Source organism: Ictidomys tridecemlineatus, chromosome 16, assembly GCF_052094955.1.
Source record: "Ictidomys tridecemlineatus isolate mIctTri1 chromosome 16, mIctTri1.hap1, whole genome shotgun sequence".
Taxonomy (NCBI): domain Eukaryota; kingdom Metazoa; phylum Chordata; class Mammalia; order Rodentia; family Sciuridae; genus Ictidomys; species Ictidomys tridecemlineatus.
In genome coordinates this window covers 19,281,143-19,300,531 of record NC_135492.1, presented here as the reverse complement: position 1 = coordinate 19,300,531, position 19,389 = coordinate 19,281,143, and the positions used below count along the sequence as shown (strand labels likewise).

General features: G+C 40.9%; 1 long non-coding RNA gene and 1 pseudogene across 1 annotated transcript; both read right to left on the bottom strand.

The window, feature by feature from the left end:
* Positions 1-1,092: 1,092 nt before the first annotated feature.
* On the bottom strand, positions 1,093-9,060 carry LOC144371346 (uncharacterized). The gene is made up of 4 exons (XR_013431423.1): positions 9,015-9,060; positions 7,924-8,047; positions 5,472-5,582; positions 1,093-1,544 (listed from the first exon to the last, which is right to left on the bottom strand). It is a non-coding gene; the product is annotated as an uncharacterized LOC144371346 (long non-coding RNA).
* Positions 9,061-13,539: 4,479 nt separating this feature from the next.
* On the bottom strand, positions 13,540-18,734 carry LOC144371233 (nuclear receptor subfamily 1 group D member 2 pseudogene; annotated as a pseudogene).
* Positions 18,735-19,389: the final 655 nt, after the last annotated feature.

The following is a 19,389-nucleotide window of genomic DNA, read 5'->3' as shown; positions in this document are numbered from 1 at the left end:
TTCTTTTGAATCCAAAATAAATGCTCCATTTTTGTTTTCTATGGAAGAATGGATGCCTTCCAAGTGGATTAGGTCACCCACAGAGGAGGAAAGGACAAAAAATAAATGGAGGGAGTATCAATCAAACATGTCCTTAATACATGGTTAAATGTGTCATGCAGAAATCCATTATTTTGTCCAATTAACAATGGACTAGTAGCAAGGCACAGGGGGCCATGCCTTTTATTGCAGTGACTCCTTTAGTCTGAGGCAGGAAGATCTCAATTTTGAGGCCACTTTGTAGGACCCTGTCTCAAAGTTAAAAAAAAGTGTGGGGGGGGAGGCTGGATGAAGCTCTGTGATAAAGCCAGTGAGACAGCTGCTGGGTTTGTCCCCTACCCTACAGAAAAATACCAAAACAGAAAAACAGAAAACAAAATACAACAAAAACAAACAAGCAAACAAACATAACAACAAAAAAAAAAAACCAAGCCATTGGATGGAGAGACAGGAAGGAGGAGGAGAGAGTAGGGCTATTCCTGCCATTTGTCTTCTTTGGTATATCTTCCAGCTCTCTCTCTCTCTCTCTCTCTCTCTCTCTCTCTCTCTCTCTCTCTCTCTCTCTCTCTGTATTTGTGTTTCTCCATTTGTTATTCTACTGCTTCAACTTGTTTGTTTTTTTTTCTCTTTCTTTGTAGTGGCATGTTTTGACTTCCTTTTCATTTCCTTTGGTGTCATATCTGTAGCTCTTTTTCTTACAGTAAAAATAATTAAATTACAATATTTTATTTTCACGTTAATACTAAATTAGCTTCAATCTCATAAATACATTATTTCTTCATAGTCCTATTTCCCACTTTGTGTCCTCATTTTTCTTTATTTTTTGTGTCATTCTGGGATTAAACCCAGAGGTGTTCTTCCACTGAGCTACATGCGTAGCTTTTTTGCTTTTTCTATTTTGGTGTGACCCAGTGGTAGAGGGTTTGCCAAGTATGCCTGAGGCCTTGGCTTCAATCTGTAATACCATCAAACAAATGTACTCACCATACAATCCTTGACATTCTATGTCCAGTGTTTTAAAACTGCCATCCCACTGGAGGGGGATTAGGAAAGGGTAATATAAACATGCTACAAAACTTCAAGTATCATTTATTTGATTAGTATGTTGAAGGATAAGCTCACTTTGAATGTCATAGTATGAGCAAAACTCAAAATGGTCAGAATCATCCATACTGTTGGTTATCAGGTTGATGTGAACTGGTTTATTTGTACTTCCTCGATTACTGTTATAGCTGAGCATTTTTTATTGGTCTCTTTCTATATATTTTGAAATTGTGTTAGAATAAAATTTTTTTCCAGCCATGCAGATCATAATCTCATGTTCTTCTCATATTTTTAAGGATCAGCCATTAATCCATTGTTGGTTTTATTATAAAGAATCAGTTGTGAAGCAGAGCTCCATCTTGCAAAAATCTGGTTGAACAAGTGTTCTTTTCTTTCTCTGGATGCCTCTAGCATTCTTAAGTTCTTTTCTTTCTGTTTTTGGTATTTTTTCAGCATCTTCACTTGAAGATAGTCACAAGGATGTAAGAGGAACAAAACAAAAGATGATAAGAAAAATCATGGCACACATGTAGAAAACATGATTTAGAGATTCTTAATTGATCATTTGTACAGAATCCATCCCCAGATTTCTGCATCAGGAAACAGCTAGCCAAGCAAATGCACTGCCATATATGTGAAATCAATGTAATTCAAATCCAAAAATTTGCAAGAACATATTTTTTACATGATACAGAAAATATAAATTTTTCTTTGAAAATGTTTCATGTCACTTCTCCACATAGGATATTGTTGACCCTTGTCACGTATTTACTTCAGTGTGACTGTGACTGTATAATATTACTTTTATGAAAAAATCAAGTATTGGGAGGCAGGTATTGGAGTAGGCACCAATTAAGATGCTCTGTAATTATCAAGAATAGGAATCCTGCTGGGTTTTTATCATGGTGCTGGCTGTGAAATTAAACAAAACTAGAAAAGTTGAATATTTTAAAGGTTTAATTGGTAGTCTGCAGAGATGTTTGGTATTCTGTGAGAGAAGTTAAGAACAACTCTACAATTTGTCTTGATCAGATTTCTTGCTGGAGACATTAGAAGTTTTTATTTGAGATCTGTCAAATATGCCAATCAAACCTCCAAGAGGTGATCCCCTAAGATACAGAAGAAAGGATGTGGTTCAATTATGTCCAACATGTGGCACCTTACAGTATTAGTAGGTACTTTGTAGCCATTTGTTACATGAGCCAATATTTTGTTTTGGGAATTTCTTTTTTTTTTTAAGGAGAGTGAGAGAGGAGAGAGAGAGAGAATTTTTAATATTTATTTTTTAGTTCTTGGAGGACACAACATCTTTGTTGGTATGTGGTGCTGAGGATCGAACCCGGGCCACACGCATGCCAGGCGAGTGTGCTACCGCTTGAGCCACATCCCCAGCCCTCAGGGAATTTCTGATAAGATATTTTTTGTGAATCATCATTAAAGCTTCACAAAGTTTTACTGTATTGGGATTGCACTAATTCACTGAGTCAGGTTTCCATATACCTATCTTCTATCATTATTCACTGGTTATTGAAAATATTGGTTGCTTGAGACTAGGATGACATTTTCTTAGAGAAAATAAGAAAGGGAATATAAAAACATTGTTGCAAAATAAAAGAATAGCAAATTCTCTGTAAGCTATGGTGTTATTGTGTTATAAAAGTTCCATGAACTGGAAACATTTCAAAGGTCCTGTAAATCAATGATGCTGTACAAATCAGTAGAAAATCTGAACAAGATAATGACAGGGAGAGAAATTTGTTTGAAAAGCAGTGTAACTGTTTAGAATGGGCCTATGTGATCCAGAAGCAAGCATGGTCAGGGAGAGGATCCTAGGAGGTCTGGATATGAGAAAGGGAGCATCTGCCTTTTGGCTTCATCTTTTTGTAACAGACCTGCTAACTGATCTGTATCCATTGACAAATTATGAATGCTACCACCTTATTTCATTGCATCTAATTATATTGGAAGAGAAAATGATAACAGTGTTGTGTTTAGAGATACCAGTTTTGTTAAGTAGAGTTAAATTTTTAACCATCCTATGTGTGGGTCAAAGATTCTTCTAGATATTTACCTAAATCCATTCTGAGTTTGGAGATGTTTTCCAGGAGTGTGTAAATATCAAAAATCTTCCAGACACTCTTGCCTGTGATCCTCTACAACCATAGATAATAAAGTTACATAGGCTAAAAAGCATTTTTTCATTTTTAAGCTCATGACTCTAAGCTTTGGGGATCATGGCTGGCATTGCAATTATCCTCAATTGGTGCAGGAGAAAAAAGTAGACTAGAGTCCTTTTGTGCAATTATTAAGATCACATCTATAACACACTGTCTAGTATTTACAAACTTTTGTTCTGTTCATGACTTTTATATGCAATGCATTTAAGAATAATCTTACAATACATTGAGTCATGTGTGTTGATGGGGCAACTTGAGAAAAGTCAAGAAGCTGTGGGAATGTGCGTAGGGTAGCTGGGGTTCTGCTCAGTCTAATTGAAGAGGTTGAAGAGAGGTTGCTGGGAGATTTTGAAAAGCCTGGGTTCACCTGGATAGAAGGGCTGATGCAGATTCTGAGGTATTTGGGAGTTGGGAATTGTTCACCATTTATAACCTGCACAATAACCTCCATGATTCAGCCCAGGAAGGATTGTCTTTTTTGGTGCATATTCCAGGACAATAAGCAAGTCAATGATAATGCTGAAATTAAGGTTTACAATAAAATATTTGTCTGAAAATAATTTCTTTCTTTTTATATTGGTTTCAAAATACAAAATCCAGACTATGATATGGAGAGGAAACAGAGAATGTTTGTCGCTAGAAGATGACATGATTTCCCTGTCCAAGGTCACCCCATTTTAGGCACCAGGTTGTCCAGATGAAGTATGACAACAGGGCCACTGAACACATCTTTCCCCAAGAAGGCTCCACTGGAATGAGCTAGCTCCTTTCCTATGGAGACCTGGGGACTTCCCAGTGAAGAGGATGGCTCATGTGACTCTGTGTTCCAAAGGCATTAGAAAACAACTAAGTTGTGCTTCACTGGGTGAAGGGGCCACAGGAAGTGAAAGTTCTCCCAGTTTCAGTCAAACCATCTGCAGTCATCCTGCTTAATCTCTGCAGCATTTTGAGAGGGCCACATTCATGATGCAGAAAAGCTAGCAGAGCAGTCCCTTGCCTTTGTCCTGTGTTGACAGGGTGCAGGGAAAGACACAGCAGCAGCAGAACCAGGAGCTCTCTGGTCATACTAGCTTGTGAAGGACAGTAGCAGAGTGACTGGGGATATTATATAACACAGCTGCAACAGCCTCAGGATTACCAAGAGAAGCTGCCATTTCAGGACCTACTTCTAATGTCCCAGAAGCATGGGGACTTAGGGCAGCAGGTGCCCTCATTTCTACAACAGCAGAGTTCAGGTTGCCAAGGAACGGAGAGGCCTCAAGTTCTCTGATACAGTGCACAGCTCCTCCACAAATGGAACTCAGTTCTCTGCCACAGCCTTTTGGGCAGAGTGTCAAAGATATCTGAGCATGTCTAGGTGAGCATTCAGATACTGTCGATCTGAATTTTTGAGAAAAACTTCAAAGAGGGCAGTATCTTGAACTTCCCATTTTGAAAACATTTTCACAATTTTGAGCTTTAGGATATGAAGCCCTATGAAGTCATCCAGAGAGTCTCCTGTCTGTCCATCTCCTGCCAACGCAGCTCTGCAGGCTACATCCCTCAAACCACTAGGGGGCACCATTCACACAGTGCCAGTGCAGGAGTGGAGGTGCTCTTCCTGAATTCCCAGTTGACTCTTGGGGTATTTTGTGTAGAAGTAGAGGAAGGATAGACTACTCTTTGTCAGCTCTTCCCATTTCACTGTCATAATATTTAATTACAAAACAGTGTATACTGGTTAGGACCATTAAGCAACATCAGGGGTAGTGAAGAAAGCTTGCACTTGTGGTTATTGCCCTTTGCCCACCTCTTGGAATCATTTGTGAAGAGGCTCATATCCTATGTTTGTCATGCTTCTCACATTTAAGTGTGAAATTATGAAATAATATTAAATGACACAATAAACATGTTTTGTATGAATTTCCATAGCATACCCATCTTCATTTTATAAATATCTTCTTTTCTATAATGAGGCTGAATACAGGGGGAGAAATAGCAACACTCCAACCAGGGAAATGTGTTATTTGCACAATCAATCACTTTGTATGGTCACTTGGAATTTATATTGAAGTTGCAGGAGATGCCTTGATCTTCATTCCTCATAACATCCTTGAGAAGTGGGTGTCAATTTTTGTGTGGTGTTTTCTGTGCAGATGGAAAAGCACAGCACAGAAAGCATAGGAGGATTCCTGCCAAAGTCAGCACAGACAGAGGAATAAAGACACTCACCTGGGTTTCTCAGCTCACAGGGGCAGGCAGCCTCCAGCACTTAGCTTGCCTGGGGCTTGCTAAGGTGGAGTAAGATGTCCCACCAGGAGAGGAAGATGCAGGCATCACCTCCTGTGCTTAAGACAACAGTCCTTTGTAAGGCATTGCAAGTGGCCTCACCTCCTCAGGAACTGGTGAGAACCCACATGAAAATGCTTAGCTTTCAGGGAAGAAATGGGACAGTACACATTGGGAAAAGGAGAAGATACTTTTGCTGTTTGGATGGTAACTGCTGAGATGGTAGTGCAGGGAGTATTTAAGTAAGTGCTGAGGTCAAAAATTGACTTTTACACTTCAAGACTTAGAATCCAAGCCAAGTCTTTCCCTCAGAGATCCTGTGACTTAAATAATCAGGATAGATAAGCAGAAGCATTTCCACTTCACTGGGACCCAGGACTTACAGGAAATTACTCCGTTTCATGTCTGATTAGTATGGAAATTGATTTTATAGAGATAGTTAGAAGTACACAGACCCCGGACTGAGAGTCCTCCATACCACTACTTCCCACCTCATGCTTGAAACCTGGGCCATACCAACCCTGGGCCTCCAGGGTATCTGGAGCTGAAGGTGATTTTGCCTGCTGGCTGGCTGCTCCCTTGCTATACTCCCATCCTAGAGGGCAACTCTGAGTTTCAAGTGTGTCCACCAATCCCTGCATTGGGGCTACCAATGCAGTCACACTTGGTTAACACAGCAGGGGAGAGAATATGCTAGCCATCCTGGCAAGATTCTAGTTAGAAAAATAAGCCATGTTTAAAGCACACAGACTGTTCAGTTGTTCTCTTTATGCTCTTAAAGTAAACAGAAATAAATACTGACTTGCCTAAAAATTATACTGCACTTGCCCGCATGAGCTGGTTGAGTTCTGAGGCTGGGGTGACAAGGATGGGGAATTGATTATTAGCCACACCTGCTAAGTGTGACTATCAACCTGTGGCTGAGCAAGTGAAGTGCCTTTATCACTCTTGGCTCCTGTCTCCAACCTCCTGAGATCCTAAAGATCATATTCTGCCTGGCACAGTGTTGCATGCCAATAATCCCAGCAGTTGGGGAGGCTGAGTCAGATAGATTGCAAGTTCAAAACTTAGCAAGGGCCCTAAGCAACTCAGTGAGACCCTGTCTCAAAATAACAAGTAAAAAGGCTAAGAATGTGGCTCAGTGGGTTCAATCCATGGTACCAAGAAATAATATATAAAAGTGCTTCTCACTTCCACGACTACAGTCTCTTTGTGTGTCCTGTGTGTTGACTCAATAAACATTCTCAAGACAAAATCCAGGTCCCCCAGAGCCAGAGGGCTCAGGGGCCATCCAAATTAACTCCATAACCTTATGATGAAGATTAAGAGAGATTTCCTAAACTAAAAATGCACTTTGCTGCTTCAGTGAAAATTGCTATACTTATACTCTAAGAAGTTCCAAAAGAATGTGTGGTTATCTCACAGAACAGGCTCCAAGAAGATAAGACACCATGCCTGTGGATTTTCTTTTTAAGAAAAGTGCTCCATTTTATTATAGGGCCTGAAAAAGTTATTTTGGGGTAGGTCCAAAAAGATGGTTGTGGATATACATTTTGTAGGTTATTCTTGATCTTAAGAATACTGGCCACATCTGATGTGATTTTTGCATGAGGTAAACCCATATGTTTACTTAAAAAAAAAAGAAAGGAATGGCATATCTGAAACCTCCAAAACAAGGCATGGATCTCAAGCAGCATCCTGAGCAGATGAGTGTCTTGGCCAATGACTAAGGCCTCCTGCAAGCTCTACAGATGAGGCTTACTGGAGCCCTGAAGGCCTGCAAATGGAGCTGTAGAGACAAGAAGGTAATCAAGTAGGACAGACACATTAAGCTGTGGTGTTCTGGCTTCCTTTATGTGTGTTTCTACTTTATTTAAAAAAAAGAAGAAAAGGACTAACAATAACCCTTTTACTTGCAGAAGATTGACTCTGGAGTCTTCCTTAATGAAAAGAGGAGTTTAAACAAAAATAAGCCAGTGAAAAATCCCATGCTTGAATAAAATCTCCACATCTGCATGACCCTGGGCCCTCTCCTGGATTCTCATGTCACTGCCTGCATCCAGTCTGACAGCATAAGCCCAGACACCTTACCCTGAGACACCCAATTCAGAAAGCATGTAAAAGCAGCTCATAAACATGCAAGTGACTGATCCTGCATGAATCTAAGACTCAACTGTGTTAAATAATTCATTGCCACATTTGGAAATCTATTAGGTGCATAGAAGGAGGAAAGTAAGGTCAGCTCTTTTTCAGAGAAATACTTAATATCTCAAGATGTCCCCCTTTAATGTCTGAATATCAATTTTGCTACTGAAAACTGTCTCAGGGTATTTACTTCCAAGGCCCAAGTTAAGGTAAGAAATTAGAAGTAAAAGTTGAAATGAATATAGTTTACCTGAAACCTGGGTCTTAAGCCTTCTTTACAAACCCTGTGGGAGGTAGGCAGCCTACAACTGCACACGTGCAGAGATGGCAGTCTCCTTCTCGTCCAGGGCAGTGCACTTGTACTGAGCAGCACACTGAAGAGAGAGAGAGAGAGAGAGAGAGAGAGAGAGAGAGAGAGAGAGAGAGAGAGAACCACCCAGACCCAACTCCAGACTGTGCTATCTCGCTTGCTAAGGAATTGTGGAAAATCGACTCCATTCCCAAGCCCCAGTTTTCCCACTGGTAACATAGTGGGTAAGAGGACAGACTCTAGAGCAAGACTGCTTGGGCCCAGATCCCAGCCCTGCCACATATTGCCATGAGATTCAGGCTTTTTACTCAACCTCTTGGAACTGTCGCCTTATAGGTAAAGCAGGGATAAATATACAATTACCAAGGAGTGTTGTTTTGAGGATGAAATGGCTATCTTCATATGTAAACTCCCCATACTTGCTGGCTTCAAGAACATCAAGGGTTAAATGGTCTCTGTACATACAGCCTCTGGACACTCCTGATGTGAGGATGTGGTAGCTACATGGGTCACTGACTGGGCATCTGTTCTAAGCAAGCATTATCTGTCTCCTTAACCTTAGCAGTGAGAGTAGAAAAGAAAGGTGAAGGGATGAAGTGACCCACTTCGAGATTCACAGAGGAAGTGGCAGACCTGGTTTAGAACCTACCAGGGCCTGACTGCACATCCTCACCTCCAATTCAAGTGTTTCCTTTGGTAGGTCACATTTACTGAAGGCACCCCCGTTTTCAGAACTTTCTTCTCTATTCTTCACCACAGCAGTTGAGGCTACAGATTGTCCTAATTTGCCTCCTAAAACACTCCTGGGGCCCTGACTCTGGGAATCTCAGGTGTATGCACTGGCCCCCACTATCCACTTGGCCTCTCCCAGAGTCTGGATGTCTGTCTGGTGACTCCACTGGCTGAGCCAGGACCCTTCCTCTGGTTAGAGAGGAAAACTGAAATTTCTAGGATGTAGCAGGCCAACACTGGAGGGGTCATTGTTAATATTAAAGTAAAACTGGGCTCTTAATTCTTAAGTTGGACCTCACCTTTTTTTTCTGGGATGTTCTTCAACAGCTTTGGAAGGAAATCCTGGAATAAGAAAAAAAGAAAATCATTAAAGATGTTCATCAATAAGAAACTGCCAGAATGATGCCAGAGATTGAGTATTCCCAGCTGCTGACAGCTCACCTGATAGTAGAGCAAGACTAGGCAAATTATTAGGTTGTACACTTAATTAATTAATTTTCCAGAGCTTCAATCCAATCATTTAGAGAGATTTGTTTTTTTTTTTTAAAAAAACTATGATCAAGTTGAAAAATATAATGCTTGTTATTCAGACCTAACCCCTGACAGTGTATTTGGTATTTACATGCTTTCAAATGTTGCCAGAGTATTGAGCATCCTTCCTTTCTTCTCACCCACATTCCTCTCAGGAGCTTTCTGAGATAACCCAGTGAGCAACCTACACTTGCAGAGGCTGGAACTAATTTGCAACTCACCTGCATTGCTCCATGGAAGATAACAACAAAGATCAAATTGATAAACATGTCAATCAAGGGACAAAGATGTCCACAATTCTGAACACACAGTAAAATCCTTTGTCTCCATTCACAACCTCTTCTCATACTACTACACAAATCTTCAGTCACTGGTTATCTAAGGTGCCTTTAAAATACAATCTGATAACCTGAAGGCAAAAATGACTGTCTCTTTTGACTCATTCTTTATGAAAAATTTCACACACAATAAAAAGTAGGCAAAATAGGATAATTAACCCTCATATATATCAACCCAGAGCCAATCCTGCCCCTTCACTTTCTTGCCTCCTGTATTTAGGAGCAAATCCCAATTAGTATATAATTTTATCAATATATGTTCTACTAAATATCTCTAAAAGTTAAGAAATCTTTTAAGAGTAAGACCTAAATATTCAAATATGAATGTTTGTTTATATTTAATTTGTACCTTGTACACTGTAATCCAACTTCTCAGCCCGACTGTCTTTGAATTTGATTCAATCTTAATTGGTGTTGTTAGATAAAATACAGAATGCCTCGTTAAACTGGGGGCAGAAATATGCAAAAAAAAATTATTGTTTATCTGAAATTAGAAGTTGGCTTCATTTTTCTGTTCTGTATTTTATTTTCTATGTAGGCAACCCTAGTGTCCACCTTTCATCCTCTGAGTGCTGAACAGATACATTTTGGATAACTATAAACATGAAACAAAGAATAATATTTAGCTTTCTTGAAAGCTGATGATATTGAACAACAAAGAAGTGTTTAATAAACAGAAAATAATTTTTTAAAAATGGGTACTTGAAAGACAAGACCCACTATGCATATGGCAAATGAGAGTCCCTCCTGACCAAAGTCCTCCCAAAAGGAGTATCTGCAAGTACCGAGTCCACCCAGGACTCTGACTGTGAGAAAGGCAATGGCACAGCTCTCCACACTACAAGTAAGAAGGACCCGCAGAGGGAGAAACCTGCAGTCTGTTATTTTTCTAATCCTTCTCTGAAGTGCAGCCATGGCTCCACTGGCACAGTTAGCCGTCCCATCCACAAGAGTTCAAAGGTGGTCACAGTCCATTTCTGTTTGAGGCAAGCTCTCCTTATTAAGGTACTAATAAAAGATGTATTCCTTGCAAGCTCTGTTCTCCTCCTAAGACTTTACTTTTCCATTGCTCCTTAACTGAGAATAAATAACATAAAATATTTAAAGTACTGAACATGCCAAAAAAAAAAAAAAAAAAACAAACAAATAGGGCATAGGAGAACTCCCCATTAACTAATGCTGTACAAAGGCACATACCAGAGATATTTGGAGACAAATGCCAAGGGAAACTAGAGCAGGATTTAGGATGCAACAATTTGTTTTGCTCAAAGTCCTAAAAGTCATTTTTTTTAATTATTTAAAGAATTATTTTGTAAAACTTCAAATTAAAAGTTAATTGATAACAATCTATTAACATATTTCTCTGTAAATTCAATATATTAGAAAATTGCCTTACAGATTGGTTTTTCATTGACTTATTGGCATGATTTTTGGTTCTTTTCTTTTTTCAGTTAGAAATAATATTTATTATCCCCTCCCCCCATGTACATATTACTTCTCAGAAACATGAAGATATTATCCATGTCCTCATCAATTACAGTATGTAGAAAATAAACAACTCATATCCTGTCAACAATATATTTTCTATCTTTTTAAAACAATAGTTATTTTATTTTTATGTTAATTCAAGAATAGTTTAAAGTTTAATTTTTTGGATTAAATCAATACAGTCTTTGTTTACAATTTTCTGACAGAGCCCCTCCCCCCACCCCTAAAAATTTCTATATCCTAAGTGATAAAGTCTTATTGTACATTCAGCAAACTCTATATTGAAAAAGAAAAAGAAAAATTGAGATACGTATTTACTCTCGTGCACAGTAATAAATCTATCTGAGCTTCTACACATTGCTGTGTGATGATGTTTGCAAAAAATAAATCACCTCATCAAATTACAATGGTAATTTCTTAAAATATACATATGAAAGCAATACACTTAATCAAATGAAATTTTCTTCTGATTTTTAAATCTGTAATTAAACTATCACCATAAGGACAAGCTTCATCCCAAGACGTTTCTCCTTACCCTCAGCTATTTCTCTCTGAATCCTGAAGTCCTCTCCCAGATTCCATAGACATATATTAAATGCACAGGGTGAAAATGTTTTAACTTGTTGACATAATGCCCACATTTTAACTTTAAAATGTAAAATCAGAGTTAAAGCATCACTTAAATTGTACAGTACATTATTAAGCAACAGACTCAGAAGTTCCCTACATTGGTTGTCCTCTTTGCACTTAATAAGTCTGTAACATGACTCAATCAAAGAATGTGCTTGTGATCAGCTCATGGTGTAACTTTAGAAATAGCAGTTTATACTGGGCTATTTTCAAATATGAGAAAGGCTATGAGTGGTATATGAACTGTTAATTTTGTTTCCCATTACCTATAGGAGGAATTTATTCAAATAAAATTTTACAAAACAAAATGAGAATCTCTATGCCTACATGTGGATGCATATATGTATATATTAATCCTAACTAAAGTTTTACAAGCAATACTAGCATAGTTCTGGTTACACATTCCTAATGACTTAATGGTCTTAAAGATACATGTAATAAAGTGGCTTATGTAAAAGGAAAAATTTAAGAATGTGATCTATAAAATTTTCAATATCACTTCAAAAAGCTGTTTCTATCCCTCATAGAAGAAAACTATGCAACTGTTTATCTTAGGAGAAAATATACAAAGATAATGCTATTACGTAAGAATTCACAAAACTATAACTGTGTATTCTGTAACCGTCATACTACTTCAGGTAAATCACAGTTGTGGTTCGTGTTGTGTTATAGACATCACCATCACCTTTCCTCTTTTATAATGAGAGGTTTTTTCTTTTTTAAATTATTTAATGAGTGCAACAGAAATTCAAATCCCAGTAGCAACAAGTTAAACTATATTAAAAAATAAAGAATTCTGTTCGCATACCAGGAAAGTAACAGGCTTAGTGCAGTAAAGTGAGCTCTTAACATTTTACAATTTTATATAATCCAAATATTATAAAGAAGGCATCTCTACCAAAAAAGTCCAATTAATTTCTATTTTTTAGGGAAAAATAAAAACATGAAATTCTAAAACTTTGGCTATTTCTACCACTGCCATGAACAGAGACTGATCTGAAGTATTTAATAAAACCATAAGACATGTGGATCAAAGTCTCTGACTACACAATTTCTAAGCCTGTAGGTCATATAGTAAATGATTTCAATTATAGATTAAATCTAATTGACAAAGTTCCTGTAGTGTTATTTTAGGAGGGGAAAAAACACATAAACTAAGGACACACACATATGCAAACACATACAAGCACACATGCAACACAGTAAACAGTTTCCTTAATTAGTTCTCCAGAAAGAACCAAAATTCTTTATCATGTCATCAAGCTGCAGCATGTGTACGAGGGGCAGCAATGCAACCTTACAGCACAAGGTAAGAATCTGGATGAACTTCTAAAGAACTAGTACCTTGAACCAAAGATTTACCAAATATGAACTCAAAAATACACATTTTTTAAAAAATTGGACTTGATTGCCTGCTGCATTTTTACATAAAGTGTCACTTAAATAAAAATAGAGCATGAATTCAATATTCTACCATCTAAACATTTTAGAGGAATGGTTATGTTATCATCAACAAGTAAAATCAACAAGCACCTAATTCGGGTCTTTTGACACCTCTTAAATTTATTGTATGATAAAGTTCTTCATGGTTTAAAATATTGTAAAGAGATATATTTATGTATAACTATTCATATACATACTTTGTACACATATTATGTATTTGATGTATCTATAAACTCTGAATGTATGTATCAGTAGGATACCCACACATATGCAGGAACCCTAAATTGACTGGTGTGAAGTGTGAAATTTTTTCCCAGAAATGCTCAGAAATAAGAAAAGAATATTATTATGAATAACTGTAATAGCAAACATTTTATATTTTTTATATAGTACTTGTATTCCAAGAGGTAAATATGCTTTATAGAGATTTCTTAGTATCTCTGTGAGGTTGGGCACTGAGGACACTATCAATTCTCATTTTCCACAACCAAGTACATGCCCAAGTTCATATACTTTAAAAGTGGCAAAGTAAAATACAAACATTAATCTCTCCCAGCCCCCAAAGTATTTGATAACCAGATCTAACAGTCCTGTGGTGATACCAAGATTTCCAATATTCAACACAACTTCTACCACAAAGGATTGATTTTTTACATCCTCCTGTACTTGTGATCGTGCACTATATGTATATCACAGGGAGAATAAAATAGTTTTTGGTTTTGGCAGATGAAAAAGTCTAACATTCAGTGTGATTATAATCCAGTATAACTTCTCCAGTCTAAGTGTGACACAGCTAATTGGTCCACTGGGGAGATGCAGTCAATGTCTAATCATGGCTGAAGAGTTCCTGATCCAAACAGCTACTGTATGATCACAGAGATAACCTACAATCTTGTATTGTCTTTTTTATCTCCATATAGGGTACACACATATAAATAAGTATTTTAGCACAAAATGTGCAGTTAGCATCAGTTCATGTTCAAATAAACAAAGGCCTTAAGGATGAACTTTGAAGGCCAAGAGCTCCTCAGAGGGCATGTTGTTTAAATATAGAAGATCTGGAAACTTTAGAAGTAGTTTTGTAAAAATAGAGCCTCGTTTGGATGGTTTTTCATTATTAAGGTCCTTAGTGCATGAATGAGGGTTTCCTGCAAATCCTCCACAGAGTTGACATTTTCTATTCCAGATTGATCTGCAGATACTAGGACAACTGCGGTAAACAAACTCATCTCTTCATCACTAAGCTGCAGGGCATTTAGCTTCTCACTAAATTCAAACAGAGAGTTTAGCAGATCCCCTGCTCCTACTGAGTGTAAATGATCCACACTATTTCTCTTTTCACTTAAGAAGGTGACAGTATGCTCTTTTGCATCAAATAATGATGCAAACTGTATCATTAAAACCTCAATAGTCCCAGTGTTTAAAAGGTTGACCTGGTCATGCTGAGAGAGATCTCTGAATCCTGGAGTATGCTTTGCAATTTCCAACACTTCTTTCACTGCCGGAGTGAAGTTCTTGGAAAATTCTTCCCAGATTTTATGCCCTGATTTATGTGATCCATAGATGGAGACTTACTCATTGGACAAACCAGAGGCATCCTCCCTCCAGTGTTGCACAGGTAACTATTCTTGTTCTTATTCTGAGAAAATCCATCTATTGGAACTCCATCACATACTCTGAGTATAAGCATTGGAGAAGTTCATACAATGCCCATTTGCAATACAAATGGCATGCCCATTTGGGAAATGTATTATGTTCCTCCCTTTGTACTGTCTGTTGAGATGCTGCTGGCTCTCACTACAAGGAGAATGGCTGTTAAGCCCATTGCCATAATGGTCATGGTTTAAATTTTACCACTCCATGTTCTTGGGAATCCACTCTCTTCTCTGGGGCCACATGCTCTCAGCTGAGTTTTCTTGCTGCTTTTGATTATACAAAAATGTATCCTTGTGGGCTCCTGTCACCATGCCAATCACCTCTTCCTTTGCAAAATCAGAAGAGGGAAGAGGAGAGCTTTTGATGTTTTCTTTCTCCAACTGGGGGATCGGTTGCAATTGTTCCTGGGCTGGTAAAGATGTCTGTTCATGATATTCTACTAATTTGTCATTCTGCAAGTGACCACTGAACTGCTGTTGATCATGATCCTCATCACATTTTGCATTTCAATTAGCCTCCTCTGTTTTTTTTTTAATACATATACATGATGGAATATTACCCAGCCATAAAGAACAATAAAATTATGGTATATGCTGGTAAATGGATGGAACTGAAGGCTGTCATTCTAAGTTTAATAAGGCAGTCTCCAAACACAAAAGGCTGAAAACTCTCTCTGATATGCAGATGTTGACTTACAATGGGCAGAAGTGGGGAGAGTAGGTTCACAGGAGTGGACAGGTAGAATTGGAGGAAAGGAAGGGAGGATGGGATTGGAAAAGACACTAGAATGAATGGGACATCATTTTTCTATGTTAATATATTAATATACAACCAGTGTAACTCCACTTCATGTAGAACCACAGGGATGGCAAGTTGTACTCCATGTATGTGTGATACATCGAAATATATTCTACTGTCATGTAAAAAAACACTTGGTTTGGGGGCTTGCACTTGTAGCCTCAGCACTCAGGAGGCTGTGTCAGGAAAATCACATGCACTCAGGAGTTTGGGCAACAGAGGAAGACCCTATCTAACATACACACATACACACAGGAAACAAAAAGAACACTTTTGAAAATAGCAAAAACTGGATCAGCAGCATCCCAACAAAGAAAATAGTACAGCCTCCTGGGATGGACTTCAAAAAGATGCAAGAAAGGATGGGAATTAGGATTCTGGCCCCCTGGCTAACTCTCTCTCTGCCCCTCTCACAGCCTTCCACTCAGCTGTGCAGCACTGAGCTTACCACATCCTGCGACTTTATCAAAAAGAAGCAGGAATAATTTCATCTTTCCTCTCTTTTGACTGTGGAGGGCTGGAAATGCATGCTGGAAATAGATGAACAAAACGTGTAACACCAACATCTTGGAAGACCCTGATAAGCAGCAGAGCTCCAGGTTTCAATGCAAGCAGAGGAACAAGCATTCACCCAGACTACCCTCATTTGGAAAGGCGGCACCCTACTTGGTCATGAGAATCTTGGTTAGAGGACACTTAACACATCTGCAAGAGACTCAAAGCCAGTTCTCCAACAAAAGGCAGCTAAGGCCATAGCAGAGTCTGACTCCTCCCTCCTCCATGCACAATGGCCAAGGCTCAAACTGCAGCTCAGAGAGGAAGAAAAGCAAGCCTAAGAAGAATCAGGAAAGGAAGCAAGGATCATGTTCCAATATAAATAAAAATTCATGTGAAAGATCCAGGCATTGCTATCAGTGCTGAGAAGGAGCAAAAAGAAAAATTTTGCAACTGTGTAAACTAACATGTCCTGCAAAGAACAGCAAGAAGAACCAGAGGGGCCGCTCCGGGCTCCAGCATCAGCTGCCCCGGGCGAACAGCCCGACCCAGAGACACACTTCTGCCTGCTCTGGGCTGAGAAGGGGCTGGAGAAAAGGGGAGAGTGAGGAGGTGCGCCCTGGCTTTCTGGGCAGCCCAGCTCCAGCCTGGTATAGCAGTCCTCTCTGCAGTCCTGGACCAAGAAGGACAAGCACAAAGCCATCCAGGGCATGAGGCCTGCTGCCTGTGGGAAGAGGGTGTCCCCAATCCACAGCCAGCTTCTTCCCTGTGACATGAAAGTGATAATAACTGACTACTCCCAGGGCACTGGGCAGGGACTGGGCCAGGAGGCACAGAGCCGAGCTCCACAGTGGGCCCTGCCAGCACAGGTGTCCAGCGGGGTCTGTGTGGAGGGGTGTGTTCCTCAGCTCCTCCAACCGCACTGCAGGAAGCCAGCACCTGCCTCCTGGTGACAGTTCCCAGGCGCCCCAGAGAGGAGGAATGGGGCCGGCACGAGGCGCTTCTCTTAGGACATGGAGTAGCCAGGCCCCTGTCCACCCCAACCCCAACACTCTCCCACCAGGCAGCACTCCTTGCTCAGACAAGGACCTCTGCTGCCCTCAGGACACAGGCTGGTCCTGATCCAGAATGCCTGAGACCCAGGAACATGGAGAGGGACTTTCAGTGCTCCGGCTCCTCTGGAAATCTTGGTGTGAAGATGACACAGGCCCAATACCATTCCTTCCCACCCTCTTAGCTGATGACCTCCCCTGTCAGTCTCCCCAGGCCTGGGGGCCAGGGCAGAATGGCCAGGGTGGAGTGCAAAATGCGGGTGAGTCCCTACCCGCAGGTGGATCCCAGGGCAGGCCAAGATCCTCCCACCAGGAGCTGGTCCTGGGCCTTCAGCAGCACCATGAAGACCTCACCCCAGGGCTTGCTGTCCCATGCCTCCCACTGACATCCATGGCCTGAAGAAGAGCCCAGAGAGAGTGGTCCTGGACAGGGCCTGCCAGCAGAGGCTGAACCGAGCATACTCCTCCAACAAGTTGCCACACTCTGGTGAGCAGAGGTCATCTCATCCCAAGGCCAGACCCAGACCCCGTCCTCAACCAGCATTTGAAGCTACCCTCTCCCATATTCCCAGTGTTCCATGAGGCTCTCAGCCCCACCCCACCTAGGAGGAGCGGCTCGTGTTGACTGAAGTGACCTCCGGTCCTAAATGCCAGGTCAGTGAAGCCACCGACCTCCTGGCCATCACCTTGTTTCCACACACAGTCAACAAACTTGCAAGAGGCCTCTGAGGCCACTGTCCCCAAGCCTCCTTTTGCTTGCTTGAGGCTTTTGCCACCCCCAGAGCCTGGGCTCCTCAGAGCCCTCCCCAGGCTGGGCTCCCACAGTCTCCACGCCCCTCCCAGAGTCCTCCCAGCTCCCCGAGTTCAGTCCTGCTGGCCCCTGACCACAGGGAGCCTAAGTTCCAGAGCCTCCTACCTGTGCCTTTGCAGAGTTGCTGGGCTCTTAATGGGGTTCTGTATGTGAAATAAAAGTGGACGATGCTGTCTGACAGGCATCAATCATCGAAAACTAAACATGGAAAAACCACCTTTAAAAACAAAAAAAAAGTGAAATGGTCTTCCAGTGACTTAGAAAGGTATATATTCTAGGATCTGCTGGGTCACAAGAGACTAATTATCTTTTTTATCAGCAAACATCAAAACAACTATAACCTAGAGAATTCAGCTTAGGAGATTTTTTCTTACAATACGTACTCATATAAAGTCAGCAGCCTTGAACGTGTGTTTCTCCCAACATAAAGACCCCTGACCCCTGCTTACAGCTGGAAGGCATGGTGGGGAAGTTCAGGAGGGCTGCCTGCTTCTTATAGCCAGCCCCCAGAAGACACTACCACCCTCAAGGGATGGGGCCCACTGAGATGCCTACCTTGTGTGGTCAGCAGTCAAGGAGCAGGGCTAAGGTCATGTTACACAGGTGTCACGGGTGCTGGAGGGATGCCCACAGGCCTTCCGGTCACCCTGCAGAGCACCCTTACAGGAGCTGGGATGTGATGCTCCCAGAGACAGCAGGAGGTCCCAAGACAAAGGGAGAAGCGTCGGCCACAAAACTTGCTCCAGGTGACTCCAAGCAGGCATAACAGACAGCCATCCTGACCACAGGGGACTTGCTATCCACCAGGAGGAATTCTCAACAAGATGTACCTCTGGGCAGCTGAGTCCTCTGGCCTGCCATCCTGATGTGCCACAGAACAAAGTGTGCTTCACAGGACTGCAGGCAGCAGGAGGCCCTGCCAGGCCAGGGGTGGACACCCTCCAAACAGCCAGAAATGTTAATGTAACTAATGCCTTTGACGTGATCGTTCATTCCTTAAGGCCAGAATAGAAGAGGCAAAACTTGTTATTCTAAAAGCAATTCATGGAAATATGTGAAGCCACACAAGGCACTTGCTCATTTACCTCATCAGAGAAGGTAGTGGGCCAATTTGATCAGCCACTAAAGTGACCCAAACCACACAGAATGCCCAGCACTGAGCTCCTCGGGGAGGGTATGCCAGACCCCTGACACTGAGCACCTGACAGAAGGGTGGGGAATCCCTCAGCCCCGAGCACTGTGCAGCCAGCTTGTGGTTGTAGGAGTCCTGGAAGTGGGAAGGAGGCAGCGGAGCCAGTCAGATGGAGCCAGGGACCTGGGACAACAGGAACTTGGTATCAGAAATCCCAGGTGACAGACTGTCCCAAAGCTGCCATGAGTTGTGCACTCTCCAGGGCACATACACATACATATATACACATTGCACACAGAT